General features: G+C 43.7%; 1 protein-coding gene and 1 long non-coding RNA gene across 2 annotated transcripts in view; one reads left to right on the top strand and one right to left on the bottom strand.

Moving 5' to 3' along the window:
- LOC117556875 (activin receptor type-1C) overlaps window positions 1–14,493 on the top strand; it is a 33,725-nt gene that overhangs the window by 2,512 nt on the left and 16,720 nt on the right. The gene's annotated exons all lie outside the window — the stretch shown is intronic.
- Window positions 1,550–2,633, bottom strand: LOC117556876. The gene is made up of 3 exons (XR_004570634.1): window positions 2,527–2,633; window positions 2,081–2,172; window positions 1,550–1,699 (listed from the first exon to the last, which is right to left on the bottom strand). It is a non-coding gene; the product is annotated as an uncharacterized LOC117556876 (long non-coding RNA).

Below are 14,493 nucleotides of genomic sequence, written 5' to 3'. Positions count from 1 at the left end.
GGCACTGCAGCTGGAGGAGAGAGGAGTGCTTAGGGACCGTTTCTCAAAGTGTGGGGCAGAGATGTGATAGGTGGGTTGCGAAGGGCGCGATGAACGGGAGATTATTATTATTATAATTTTTTTTTAAATAAATGTTTTGGGCCGGTGTCAGCATAGATATATATAAACACTAGATGACTCACCCGCGCTGCTGGCCAATGGAGACCGACGTTGCCACTTGGCCGCCATCTTGCTACAGGGAGTTCTCTCATTCATAACATTATGGTTTACTATTTAAATAACCATAGCTTGCTCAATTTTCAACCAATTTTCAAACGGTTTGGTTTTTTATAAACATCAAAGATGTAGTTATGATACTGCATACTTATAATCATGGACTTTCATATGAAAATAACATTAATCAGATAAAGCAATAGCTATACACACACAAGGTATTTATATTAAATATTTGCCGGTGTATATATTTCCATTTATTATATTGTTAATATTTAAAATAAATTATAAAATTAAAATACATTTATATTTTATATATAAAAATCGGTCTCATGTTACCACACTGTAAGCCAAGAGTTGTTAATTTAGCAATGCCTTAGCTTTAAGAACAGGGACACAACTAATGACAATAGCATATGTTGGTATATTATTTAGATATTCACACCTTTATCAGAAGAACCAAACCAACATAAAATGTGCTCACAGACAGGCCAGTTCTGTCTAATTTATCACAATTATTTTTGACATGAGATCTTCATATTACTATACTAGTTTTGTATTTAGTTTCTAGATTTGTAAACAAATCCAGAACCTTTGAAATCTGTTATTGAAAAAAGACCAAGAATAATATAAACTGTACCTTGTGTCCTTCTGTAGTCCATTTGTGGTTTGTCTTGTCTCACCCCGGCTGATATATCACAAAATCCACTGTTTAAATTGTTCCCTATATTGCCCCTATGCCCCTGTAAGGTGTCCTTGGGTCCTTGGGAAAGGCGGCCTCCCAAAATAAATGTATTATTATTATTATTAAGAAGAACAACTTGGTGTGGTGTGGAGGGGATGTAGGAAGCAGGAGCAGGTGGGGAGAGATGGGGCTTCAAGGTTCAAGGTTATTTGTTTTAAATGTGTCTTGGAGATAAGGACCAGCTGCACACAATAAAATACAGTATAACACAAAACCAATAAGACACACGGTGACACATGGCACACCAACAATCAATCATCGTCCAGCCTAAGCTTTGGTATTCTTTCACAACCATGTTATGGGTTTATTAGACTGAGCAAACATAAACATATGTGGGGAACATAGTGCTGCGTCTCATGGAACATGAAGATTTAATAAATAGATAGTAGGTGGCGATATATGCTCCTAGTGGTAGCGATTCGCCATTAAACAAAGAAGAAGAAGAAGAAGAAGAAACATCAGGGGGAAAGAGAGGGAGACACACAAGCACCCACTACGGCACGTAACACATGTTGTTACGTTCCTTCTTGGCGAGGGGTACAAAGGGAAACGACACGACCAGAGTAGAATTGGTATGTGTTACCAGCGGTTTATTTGTAACTGCAAGTAAGTAAAATTATATGCACAAAACAGCTTGGCCCAACAACGGGTCAGACTGTTACTGTCCTGTCACAGGAAACAAAACCGTCCCTTCTTAGGGCGAGTTCCCACTGCCTCCTCCTCTCTTCGGTTTTGGGAAACCTTAAAAACATGAGAAAGGTAGCCAGATATATAAATTATTGTCAACATTTTCCTCCCTTCTTTCCTTTAACATTTAGGGTAAGGACAAAAATACACACCGAAATTATCATATTTTTGGTATGTATGCATGTATGTATAGCCTACTTTAAGAATAAGACAACCACACTAAGAGTAATAAAAAAGGTGTCCAAAAGAAACATTAAATAATTGTGTAAAGAAATATAACAACATATTCTAAAGAGGCTGAGTCAACAACAATCTTGCAATACTATTATCTCACATAGCCCCACTGATCCTGTGTAGCAGGACTTGTAATGTACATACATCCACTAAGTAATTAACGATTATCCTAATTTTAGTCATAATATTGTCATATCTTACATGTGAAAGGTGATCCCACGGGTTCTTGTTTGCAGACTGCGGTGATTAGAGCATCCGTAGGCTGCACAAAAGTCCGGCATAGTCAGGTACTTCTGTAAACACAAAGCCAGCAAATTCCTGTATCATAATGCAAGATGTTTTTAACAAGCCAAACCACTTGGAAGAAATCATGTGTAACTTAAGTTATGTTGAAAAGAAAGAGCAGTTCTGCCTCTCCCACTGGTGTAAAGTTGCTGGGTCAACTTTGTAATACTAGGTCTCACTCACAGCCTCTTGTTATTAGCCAGCTAATAAATACAACCACATACACAAAGAAAAGCTGCAATTTCAACATGTCCAAGCATCCTGTATCATAGCCATGCTAATAATGTTTATAATAAACCAAACCGTTTGTAAATCAGTCAAGATTTCAGCGAGTTAAGAGTATTTTTGTGCAGATCACTCACCTTACAACAGCTACCATAACGCGAATCAGAGTAACTGTTAACTGTAGGAAGATGGCGGCCGGTCAGCTACGCTGGAAAATCTCCCATGAGCCATCTAGTGTTTATATTAGGGCTGTCAGTCGATTAAAATATTTAATCGCGATTAATCGCATGATTGTCCATAGTTAATCGCGATTAATCGCAAATTAATCGCACATTTTTGATCTGTTCTAAATGTACCTTAGAGGAATATTTTTCAAGTTTTTAATACTCTTATCAACATATGAGTGGACAAATAATATGCTTTATGCTAATGTTTATTATCATTTTAACAATGACAAATATCCTCATGAATATTAAACACAACAACCTCTGAACATTACAAATATTCGCCTCAATTCAACCTGGAACCTCTCTCATACAATAATACAATACTGTGTGTGTGTGTGTGTGTGTTGTGTGTGTGTGTGTGTGTGTGTGTTGTTGTGTGTGTGTGTGTGTGTGTGTGTGTGTGTGTGTGTGGTGTGTGTGTGTGTGTGTGTGTGTGTTGTGTGTGTGTGTGTGTGTGTGTGTGTGTGTGTGTGTGTGTGTGTGTGTGTGTGTGTGTGTGTGTGTGTGGTGTGTGTGTGTGTGTGTTGTGTGTGTGTGTGTGTGTGTGTGTGTGTGGTGTGTGTGTGTGTGTGTGTGTGTGTGTGTGTGTGTGTGTGTGTGTGTGTGTGTGTGTGTGTGTGTGTGTGTGTGTGTGTGTGTGTGTGTGTGTGTGTGTGTGTTGGCTCGTTGGAGCTATGTGCAACTCAAGGCATATGCTCGAATGGGAGCTGCCTGGACGCTGCAATCATGTTGCGCGCACTATCCGTGCTGAATGTGCTGACTTTTCGTACAATGTCCCACTGTCTGGCTTCCTGCATAAAGTTAAGTGCTCGGCGCAGTTGTGGCGAAATGTCGCTCCTCTGTTTTCATTTAAACAGCTCCATATCCGTAAGCGCAGCTAGCTAGCACCAGATGCTAACAGCAACAAGGTCTCTCTCTCGCTCGCTCGGGCCACACACATACACACACCCTCCCGGTCCTCCCAATAGCCAGTCGGTGCCTGCCGGTGAGCGTGGAAGTGTGGTCTGCGGCAGGAGCGGGGCTGTCAGCATCAGCTTGTAGATGGTATTTTAAACTCGATGCGCTCTGAAACTACGGGGCGGCCGAGGAAAAAAAATACACATGCGTTAATCGCGTTAAAATAATTAGTGGCGTTAATTTTTTTTTGCGTTATTAACGCGTTAACTTGACAGCCCTAGTTTATATATATCTATGGGTGTCAGTACCAGATATGTTCGGGCTACCAGATATGTTCGGGTGTATTTCCGTCGCATCCGTCATCCGTCATATCCGTCTACTCACCTCCCTCTGCTCCCAGCGCTCTGCTGCCACACACCGGCCGTCTGCGGAACTGCAGCCGGAGGAACTCGGTACAGCTTGTTATGTGTGAACGATCTAGATCCCTCCGCTTCCCCATAATGACCGCGAAATTCTTTCCAATGAAAGTAGCTAGCCGCAATAGCTCCAAGATTGCTATATCTAGTTTGTAGGTCGCCAAGTTGGCATCATTGACAGTTCGTCTCTTAAAGCCTCTAAAGCTCTCCAACAAAAAAGGATCATTATGAATGTAAATACTATACATGGTAATGCAGCAGGGCAGAGTGCGATGAGGCAGGCAGGAAGAACCAGATTTATTTCTAAATATTTGTCGATCAATATTAGGCTACACTAATATAAGGCTACTAGTATTATAATATTACTGCAATAATATTCCAGTGGTGGCTGCTTAAGGTTGTTTCTGGCTCGTTTGATCCAAACATTGTCCAAAGCTCAAAATGTATTGTAATAGATGTAAGAATTCTCAAAATGTACAATATGTTTTGATCCAACACAATATTCTGATTCAATCCATATATGTTAGGGGTTTTTTTAAACAACATTTTCACCACAATAAATAGACATAAGCACTCTAACAGCACCATAAATTACATTTAAACAACCACAAAAAAACAATTATTGTTTCCGATATTGATTTAACGAGATGCTGTTATAACATGGAAACGGCTTAATTTAAAAAAATAAGCTTCAAAAATGTTTTATGAAGCACACTGGGTACAGCCCTGTAATACATGTGTTCCGTGTGTATATAGTCTTACGCAAGAAACACATAGCATGAACAGACTGCAACAAAACCAGTCTTACAAAACAGACTTTTGCTAAACTAGTGCAGAAGCAAAGCATCTGCCTTAGATGAAGTTCACACAGAACTGTGGAAAAGGGAGAACATCTGTACTTGCTTTCAACGACATGATCAGGCTTATATATTATAAAAGTGTTGGCTAAAGTAACGCAGAATATATATATTTTTTAATTAAAATAATTAGAAACATTATTTATGTGCACAAGTACACACACATAACAAGCTGTACCGAGTTCTTCCGGCTGCAGTTCCGCAGACGGCCGGTGTGGCAGCAGAGCGCTGGGAGCAGAGGGAGGTGAGTAGACAGATATGACGGATGACGGATGCGACGGAAATACACCCGAACATATCTGGTAGCCCGAACATATCTGGTACTGACACCGGAATCTAACCTGGGTCCTCAAGGGCGGTTGTCACATATGCCTGCAATGCATACAGAGTTAAGGCTGTTACGACAGTATTGCAACATGCTTTACGGCATGGGAAGGACTGCTTTACTTCGGAGTAAGCCCGCCAGTTGTTATGTTTCGGCCTACTGTAATGTCTTGACTTACTGTTGAATAAACCTGAGTCGTAAATGATACTCGACCCTCGATCATTCTACATGGTGTCAGAAGTGACCGGTGAGTCACAGGAAATAAATAAGACAAAGTAAAGGAATATAGACGGCGGAATGGCCAAGTTTAATCCCCCAGCAAACTTTTCTTTTGATAAACCGACTGAATGGCCAGAATGGAGGCAACGCTTTGAGCGTTACAGACTCGCTACTAAACTCGACAAAGATGACGGGAGAGTGCAGGTGAACTGCCTGATTTATGCCATGGGCAACGAGGCAGAAAACATATTTAAGTCGTTCACTTTTGCCGAAGAAGATGACGGCGATGACTTTGCCGTTGTGGTGGGAAATTTCAACGAGTACTTTTTCCCGAGGAGAAACGTTATCCACGAGAGGGCATGTTTCCACCAGTGGGTCCAGCGGCCAGGGGAGAAGGCAGAGGGTTTCATCCGAGCCCTGTATGATCTATCAGAACACTGTGAGTTTGGCGCAAGCCGAGATGAGAATATCCGCGACCGAATTGTCGTCGGGATACGAGACAGAAAGCTCTCGCGCAGGCTGCAGCTAACGGTGGACCTAACACTAGCACTGACGATACGGACCGTCAGGCAGTCAGAGGAGGTCGCAGCACAAGTGAGTTTGCAGGAAGACACAGTGGGTTCAGTACAGGAGGTGAGATTCAAAGAAAACAATTACATATGGAAACCTCAACAACATCAAGGCAAGTCAAAAGACAGAAAATGGGGGGGGAAGTGAAAGGAAATGTGGGAAATCACAGCATAGCAAGGAAGAAGGGTGTCCTGCAGCTAAAGCTACATGCCACAAGTGCAATAGAATAGGACATTGGGCCAGAGTGTGCTGAAACAGCAATAGATCAGTGAATGAGGTCACAGGGACTGTACAGGCTGAGCAGACCCCTTATTTCTTAGGCTCAGTGTGCAGTGCAGAGGAGAAAGAGCAGTGGACAGTACAGCTCCAGGTGGATTCTATTCCAATGGAATTTAAAATGGACACAGGAGCTTATGTCAGCGTCTTATGTGAGGATGCATTTCACACACTCACTTCACCAAAACACTGAAACCAGCTGACAGCCCAGGAGGTGAACTGTTGTGTCTGGGACGCTTTAATGCTACAGTTAGTTACAAGGGAAATAAATAACTACCTATTTGAAGCATATGTAGTCCATGGCTAGAGTGTCAATAACCTACTCAGCCGGGATCTGTCAGTGGAGATGAACCTGGTAAGGCGTGTTGATGAATTGAAATTCACTACCAGTGAACACCTTCAAGCCTATGGTGAGCACGGCACACTAAAAACTGAACCTAAAATCCAATTAAAGGATGGGACTCAACCATATGCTGTGCATACAGCATGTTGTGTGCCCTTCCCAATGTTACAGATGGTAAAAGAGGAACTGCAGAGGATGGAGAAGAACGGTGTCATCGAGGAGCAGTGGGTGGGCATTAGGGGCAAAGCCCTCGAATGGTTTAGGTCGTATCTGACTGGTAGGACTTTCTGCGTCAGCCTTGGGGACTCTGAGTCCTCGTCTGCTCCTCTCCTTTGTGGGGTTCCACAGGGCTCAGTGTTAGGCCCCCTGTTATTCTCCATTTGTTCCCTCTTGGGTCCATTCTTAGGAAGCACGGTATCGCTTTCCATTGCTATGCAGACGATTGCCAAATATATGTGCCACTTAAAAAGAACGACTCATATTCAGTTAAACCACTGTTAAACTGCCTTGAAGACATGAAATCCTGGATGTCATGCACATTTTTCAAATTAAATGATGACAAAAGTGTCAAAGTGACGAAGTGATGGTTTTTGGTGCCCCTCGGACCACTCCTATAGACCTAGGATCCTTGGACCACTCCACCAGGCCTACCATCACAAATCTTGGGATAAAGATGGACCCTGAACTCAAGCTGGACAGCCAGATCAAGGCAGTTGTTAAAAACAGCTTCTTCCACCTCAGGTAGCTAGCCAAAATAAAGCCTTTTTTAAATAGTGACCTCTTTGAAACGGTAATCCATGCCTTCGTCACCTCCCGCTTGGATTATTGTAATGCACTATATATGGGGATAAGTGCGTCCTCCCTTGCTCGCCTGCAGATGGTGCAAAATGCAGCAGCATGGCTACTAACTGGCACAACGCAAACACAAGCACATTACCCCCCATTTTATCTTCACTCCACTGGCTGCCCGTTCATTCGAGGATTTATTTTAAAACTCTTTTATTTACTTTTAAAGCCCTCAATGGCCTGGCCCTACCTCTCTGAGCTGTTACACAGCTACACGCCAACTCGCACTCTCAGGTCAGCTGATCAGTTGCTCCTGAGGGTACCAAAAACAAAGTCTAAGTGCAGAGGGGACTGTGCTTTCTCTGCTGCCGCCCCTAAACTGTGGAACGACCTGCCCTTGTTAACCCACCTCTTCTCCTTAGCATTCGTAAACAAGTAGATTGTTGCTTTTATTTGCTTTCAGTGGTCTATTGTTTTTATTATATGGCTGTTTTTTATTTTTTAATTGTTACATTTATTTTGGTTTGTTTTGTGTTTGTATCTTTTATTTTTAATGTATATATGTTATGTTTTGTGAGCTGAGCTGTGTGATTTTATATTTTATATATCTCTCTGTACAGCACTTTGGTCTGGAGGTTTTAAAGTGCTATATAAATAAAGTTGGATTGGATTGGAGAAGGTAACACAGCCAACTGAATGGTGTGCTCCTATGGTGCCAGTTCTAAAGAAAACCACAGGCAAAGCCAGGATCTGTGTGGTCCTGAAAAGACTAAATTAGTCAGTAAAAAGAGAGCGCTACATCTTACCTACCTCTGATGAAATAACTGCCAAGCTAAGTGGTGCAACTGTGTTTTCCTCTCTCGACGCTGCAAGTGGGTTCTGGCAAATTCCACTGCACCCAGTCAGCTGTAAATGAACAACCTTTATAACAACGTTTGGCAGGTACTGTTTCAAAAGGTTATCTTTCGGGATCTCCAGTGCGCCTGAGATCTTCCAGCGGAAAATGCTAGAGACTCTGCAGGGACTGGAAGGCGTTGAAGTCTTCATGGACGATATCCTGGTCTATGGGACATCGACAGAACAGCACGACGCCAGACTCGAGAAGGTACTACAGCGTGTTGAGTCAGCAGGCTTAAAACTCAATAAAGATAAATGCTCCCTCAGACAAAGCCAGCTACGCTTTCTGGGACATCTCATCGACCAGTCAGGAGTCAGGCCCGACCCTGATAAAGTTGAAGCCATACATCAGCTGGCTCCACCAGGAAACGTCCATGAGCTGAAAAGAGTCCTGGGCATGGTGAACTACCTGGGTAGGTACGTTCCAAACCTTTCCACAATAGGTCAACCACTGTACGAGCTTCTGAAGAGCAGGAACATCTAGACCTGGTGTCACTCACAGCAGTCAGCTTTTGAGAACATTAAGAAGATGCTGACCACGGCACCTGTTATTGTCTTCTATGATGTGGCTAAAGCCACAGCGGTGTCTGCTGATGCCAGTAGCTATGGCCTGGGGGGGGTCCTCCTCCAGCTCCATGAAGAAGAGTGGAAGCCAGTAGCCTACTGTTCGAGGCGTCTCACAGAAGCAGAGACACGCTACGCCCAGATAGAAAAAGAGTGCTTGACTAGCGTATGGACCTGTGAGAAGTTCGACAAGTATCTATGTGGCTTGGATCAGTTCAGGCTGGAGACCGACCACAAGCCATTAGTGCCACTGATCAACAAACAAAGCCTAGACAACGTCCCCTTGAGATGTCAGCATCTACTAATGAGGCTCATGAGGTACAAACCTTTAGCAGAGCATGTGCCTGGGAAGACCCTTGTTGTCACCGACACACTGTCCCGAAGCCCACAGACACATACAAAGGAAGAGACTGACACTCAAGAAGATATGGCATGCTATGTAGCCACAGTGATACAGGGCATCCCAGCATCTCCAACGAGAATGGACAATATCAGAAAAGAGACAGCAGCCGACAGTGAGCTTCAGGCTGTCATCAAGCTGATTAGGACAGGATGGCCTGAATACAGTCGTAATGTTCCACTGAACATCAGGGACTACACCAAAGTGAAAAATGAGCTATCGGAAGCTGATGGCTTAGTCATACGAGGAAACAGGATCGTGGTTCCGGGGTCACTGAGAGCAGACATTTTGCAGAAAATACATGAGGGACACCAGGGGCTCTCAAAATGCAGAGAAAGGGCGAATGCATCAGTTTGGTGGCCGGGGCTCTCTGTAGACATCAAGAACATTGTCAACATATGCAAGAGCTGCAAGGAGCAGAAGCGGGCTCAACAAAAGGAGCCGCTTATTTCCACACCGCTGCCTGATCGTCCGTGGAAAAGAATCGCTCTTGACATCTGCGAACATAACAAGCACAACTACCTTGTGACTACTATTCACGGTATCTGGAAATACCACAACTACCATCTACGACCAGTGCCCTTGTCATCTAGAGACTTAAAATGACCTTTGCTAGGTTCGGAATGCCTGAAGAGGTGGTGAGTGACAATGGTCCCCAATTCTCCAGTGCAGAATTCCGGGAGCTGGCACAGCGGTTGGACTTCAGACACATCACGTCTAGTCCTCACCATCCTCAAGAAAACGGTCATGCAGAAAGAGCAGTACAGACCGCTAAGAGAATCCTTTGCCAGGAAGATCCGCTGATAGCCCTTATGTCAGTGCTTCTCAAAGTGTGGTCCGCGGACCACTGGTGGTCCGTGAGCGCCCCCTAGTGGTCCGTGAGTATATTGGTAACATTTCACATTTGAAATAAATAAATACATTTAAGTTTTCCGCACTCTCGCGGAAATATCTCCGCAATGGAGAGAGCTTAAGTTTCAATTATATTGCATGACATAGCCCAGCGCAACACCCTCATCACACATGTTGCCACTTGTTTGTACCATTTTCAGGCGATTTGTAATCTGTTCTAGAAAAACGATGTGATTTTGGATATTTGTGGAGTTAGGTGGTCCGCGAGTGTTTTTTTATTGCTTAAGTGGTCCTTGGTATGAAAAATTTGGAGAAACACTGCCTTATGTGCTATAGATCCACTCCCTGTACTACCACAGGAGTCAGTCCAGCAGAACTGCTAATGGGGAGAAAGATCAGAACGACGCTCCCGACACTCGATAAAGATCTACGGCCTAAATGGCCTAACAGACAGATTGTCAAACAAAAGGACACGAGTGAGAAAGCGAAACAAGCCTTTTATTACAACCAACAACACGGTGCCAGGCATCTACCAGCTCTACAGCCAGGAGACACAGTCTACACCAAGCTCGACAACGAGAAGGTCTTACCTCATTAACACAAAAGGAGGTGCAGTGCTGCGGCGGAACCGACTTCATCTACGGGCAGAACCAACTTCCCGACATCCCACTAACACCAGCAGACAAATCAACTTCCAGTGATACCGAGACCGAGGAGCGAGGAAATTAAAAATAAGAGAAGTGAGAAGGGCCCAAAGATCTGCCGCCCTGCCCTATCTGCAGTGCGCATGTGCAATGGTCTGCCATATTGGTAAACTACATACGGCAACTCTAATAGGACACTTGACACGACACTTGACACAGTGAGTTATTGTTATTACAACGTGACTTCACTATTATTTAACAACTCTTTTTATTGGGTTCTTTTATTTGGGGTTGAGTACATTGTCAGAATAAGTGAGAAATGGATTTAACTTCTGTTGTTATGCCATACATTGTTGCATACATTCACAGTAAATATTTATTCAGTATGATAGCTGTCTAACAGAAGTTAAATTCATTTCTCACTTATTCTGACAATGTACTCAACCCCAAATAAAAGAACCCAATAAAAAGAGTTCATTTCAATAACTCATCTCTGTCGTTCAGATTAATATTGTCGGGTTTTTTTTAGTGTTCTTTTTCTGCTTTGCCAAACGCCACTGTGTCAAGTGTCCTATTAGAGTTGCCGTGTGTAGTTGTCAAATATGGCGGACCATCTCGCACATGCGCACTGCAAATAGGGCAGGGTGGCAGATCGGATAGTGAAAATGTTTCTGCCTACTGTAATGTCTTGACTTACTGTTGAATAAACCTGAGTCGTAAATGATACTCGATCATTCTACAGCGGTAGTGGACTGTTACAGCCGGAGACTCGCAACGGGGGTTTGCGGTGGCAGATGCGGTACAGCGTTGCAGTCGGGAAGAAAAGTCAATAGTAATCATAGTACATTGCTGCTCATACTACATCAGGGTTGTCCAAACTGCGGCCCGGGGCCAAATGCGGCCCCAGGGCTATTTTGAATTAGCCCTCAGCTAATTAAAAAAGTATAATGAAATATGGCTCACAAATTAAACTTGTGCATGTCTTATATTGCACTTCTTAAACATATATGTGTTAATAAGCCCACATGTTCTAACAAATCTAAGTTGATAGGAAAAAAGCTCAATAACTTATTTACATAACATATTTCATATTTCCTCTTATTATAAGCAATCTGAAGCTTCTGTTTTAAGGAATGAGCTGCCAACAAAATTAATGAAACCCTATGGAGAGCTGTGATGTAACCTGTTTTTTTCTTTGTTTGATTTGTTAGAAAATGTGGGGTAATTAACACGTATACATATATATTCAAGAAGTACAATTTGGCCCCCGGGCCGTAGTTTGGACAACCCTGATGTAGTATGAGCAGCAATGTACTATTGATGTGTGAAAGGGGTTTGGTTGCACTATCGAACTGTTCTGATAAAAACGACCCTGTAGCTCGTTGTCTACCTTGCTATGATTGTAAAGTCATGTTGTTTGTATTTTTACAACGTTATGTTCGAGTTATTGATCCGCGAAATTCAAATCTGTCAATAGCTCAGCTCAGAGTATGCTTTGCGACGTGCATGTCCCCTCGCTCTGAGTGTTCTCTTGAGGTGTCTATCACTTATGTGAAACCCGTGCCTGTTCCTTTATAATCTCCTTTAGTTTAGGAACCATTGGACCTCCCTTGACGAAAGGAGAGGAGAAAATGCTGTCCCACAATGCCTTGCGGCCGCAGCATTTGCCGTCACTCAACAGTCGGCCGTTCACGGAAACAACCGATTATAACCGAGAAATTATATCATGAAAGTTACGGTGCTTATTAAGCATTTTAAAACGTAGGCTATGTGGTAAGTTGCCAAAGTGCTTTGTTTTGAACGTTCATCAGTATTATAATCAAAAAGAGAAATATGAACGTTTTGACTGAAATGATCAAATAAAGTCAACATTTCACAGCCTTTACTGAGCTGTGTGGGGTTTGTTCAACTTTTAAAAGATGTTTGAATGGTGATATACACATTGATAGATGTTAAGGACTTACATTTATAATAAATACATCTGTATTGATTTTAAGATATTTTCATATGTTCATACAATCATAGGTATTGGGATCATTTGTATTAATGTGGACCGGAGGGAGAGGGTGACGAGCATAAGTTTCACTTTCCTTTTTTATTTAAATTCCAACTTTGGTCATGAAGAATATGTTTCTCTGTTGTTCACGTTCATAAAGCATAAAATAACAGCATCAGAGCACGGCGCAGAGTCTCTAGATGAGTTTACAGTAGTCCGTCGTTCTTTTTAAACATCCATGCTGTATAGAAAACTGTAGTTTCCATAGTTTCCCCACAGCAGCAGACGCACATTTATGACGTCCGCTGGTGCATCATACACACGTCGGATAGTGACGCTCCGGAGGAAACGACGTCCCATTGCTCATTTCCCTGCTTCTCGTGGTTTCCTTAGCCTCATCCCAATACCCCTCCTCGACTCCTCCTTTCCCTCACTCGCTTCCCTTCCTTGCGTCTTAGCTCCGCCTCCGTAAGATGCGAGCGAGAGACAGGAGGAGGTGACGCAAGGACCGAGGATTCCTCAGGTATTAATTGGGATGTCCTCGTTCACTCAAACGTCACTTTTAAACGACGTATGTTAATGATGACATGTGCACAGCTGTATCCCCTCTCATCGGGCTTAACTGGATAACCCCTTAGAACCGGCCCATTTGTTGTTAAATATTTATTTAAATGAATGGATCTTTCTATTCTTAGTCAAGGAATTCAATGTATGATGGTCGGTCCTGCTTTTGTGTTCCGTTTTGGTGTAAAATATAGCCTACATTTAAATAAAAATATAATTACAGTAATGTGAAAGCCTTTTAGAAATGAATTGCACATAATAATTCCCACAGAGCTGTGAGCACTTATACAGTTCTCATTCATAACACTCCGTTCGATGTCTCACTATGGGATGCGCCTCATCGCGGAGCAAACAGAAGCATCAATCTCATTACGCCAATCCTGATTGGCTGGAGATCTTGACGTCAGCGTCAGGGAAATCACCCCCTATAAGTAGCTTGCGCCACAACGCATGCGCCATTCAAACACCTCTTCTCGCTTCAGAGCACATCTCTATGGTAGCCGGACAAGCTTCACGGTCCACAGACTGAACCCAAATATCCATTTCGGTCGACGGCCGCTTGCCGGCTACTCCTTCTGCTTCGCAGGAAGACGGTAATTACTAACGCTGGTTATTGTTGAAATCGACCTCGCCGCTCTCTTTCCCCGGAAAGTAAGCTAGGTCTGACTTTTTCAAGCTAGCGTTAGCTTGCTCCCTCACTACCGACACCACGGTAGCGAGGAAGTATTTTCTTTTCTCTTCCCCACGGAGGAGGAAAGGATTAAAAGGAGCATACTGCCACACCAGTCAGTATTCTCTGGGAATAAAAGACCCACACCGTCCTTTTCTCCGGATTAAGGACAGGGTGGTTACCTCTTTTTCTCCCAACCTACCTGTTGAGAGCGGGTCCTCTCCACGCCACGAGGCGAACAAGATGGACGCCCCTCTCCCTCATACCAGAGGAGTCAGGGACTCGGTGGCTCGACTCTGCGGCTGCGGGTTGAAGATCTCGGGCACAGACACACACCAGGTCTGCTCGTCCTGCCTCGGGCTGGAACACGCCCGAGGCGCTATCGACAACCCCCGGCTCGTGCGGACATTGTGTCCGCTTCACCGTAAAGAGCCTCCGCCGACGGCTAGCACGCCAAGCTAGCCTGTCGGAGCAGGAACCCCCCATGTCCTCTGACCTGCCGGCCGGCAGTCAAGACGCGGGGGCATCTGCCACAGAGAGTGAACCCCTCTCCATGTCGGTCTGGGGCTCAGTATCTGCGATGGCCGCAGAACCGGATTCC

The sequence above is a fragment of the Gymnodraco acuticeps genome, unplaced genomic scaffold (assembly GCF_902827175.1).
Source record: "Gymnodraco acuticeps unplaced genomic scaffold, fGymAcu1.1, whole genome shotgun sequence".
Lineage (NCBI taxonomy): Eukaryota > Metazoa > Chordata > Actinopteri > Perciformes > Bathydraconidae > Gymnodraco > Gymnodraco acuticeps.
Note: the sequence above shows the minus strand (reverse complement) of the source record. Positions and strands in the feature narration are given on the sequence as shown.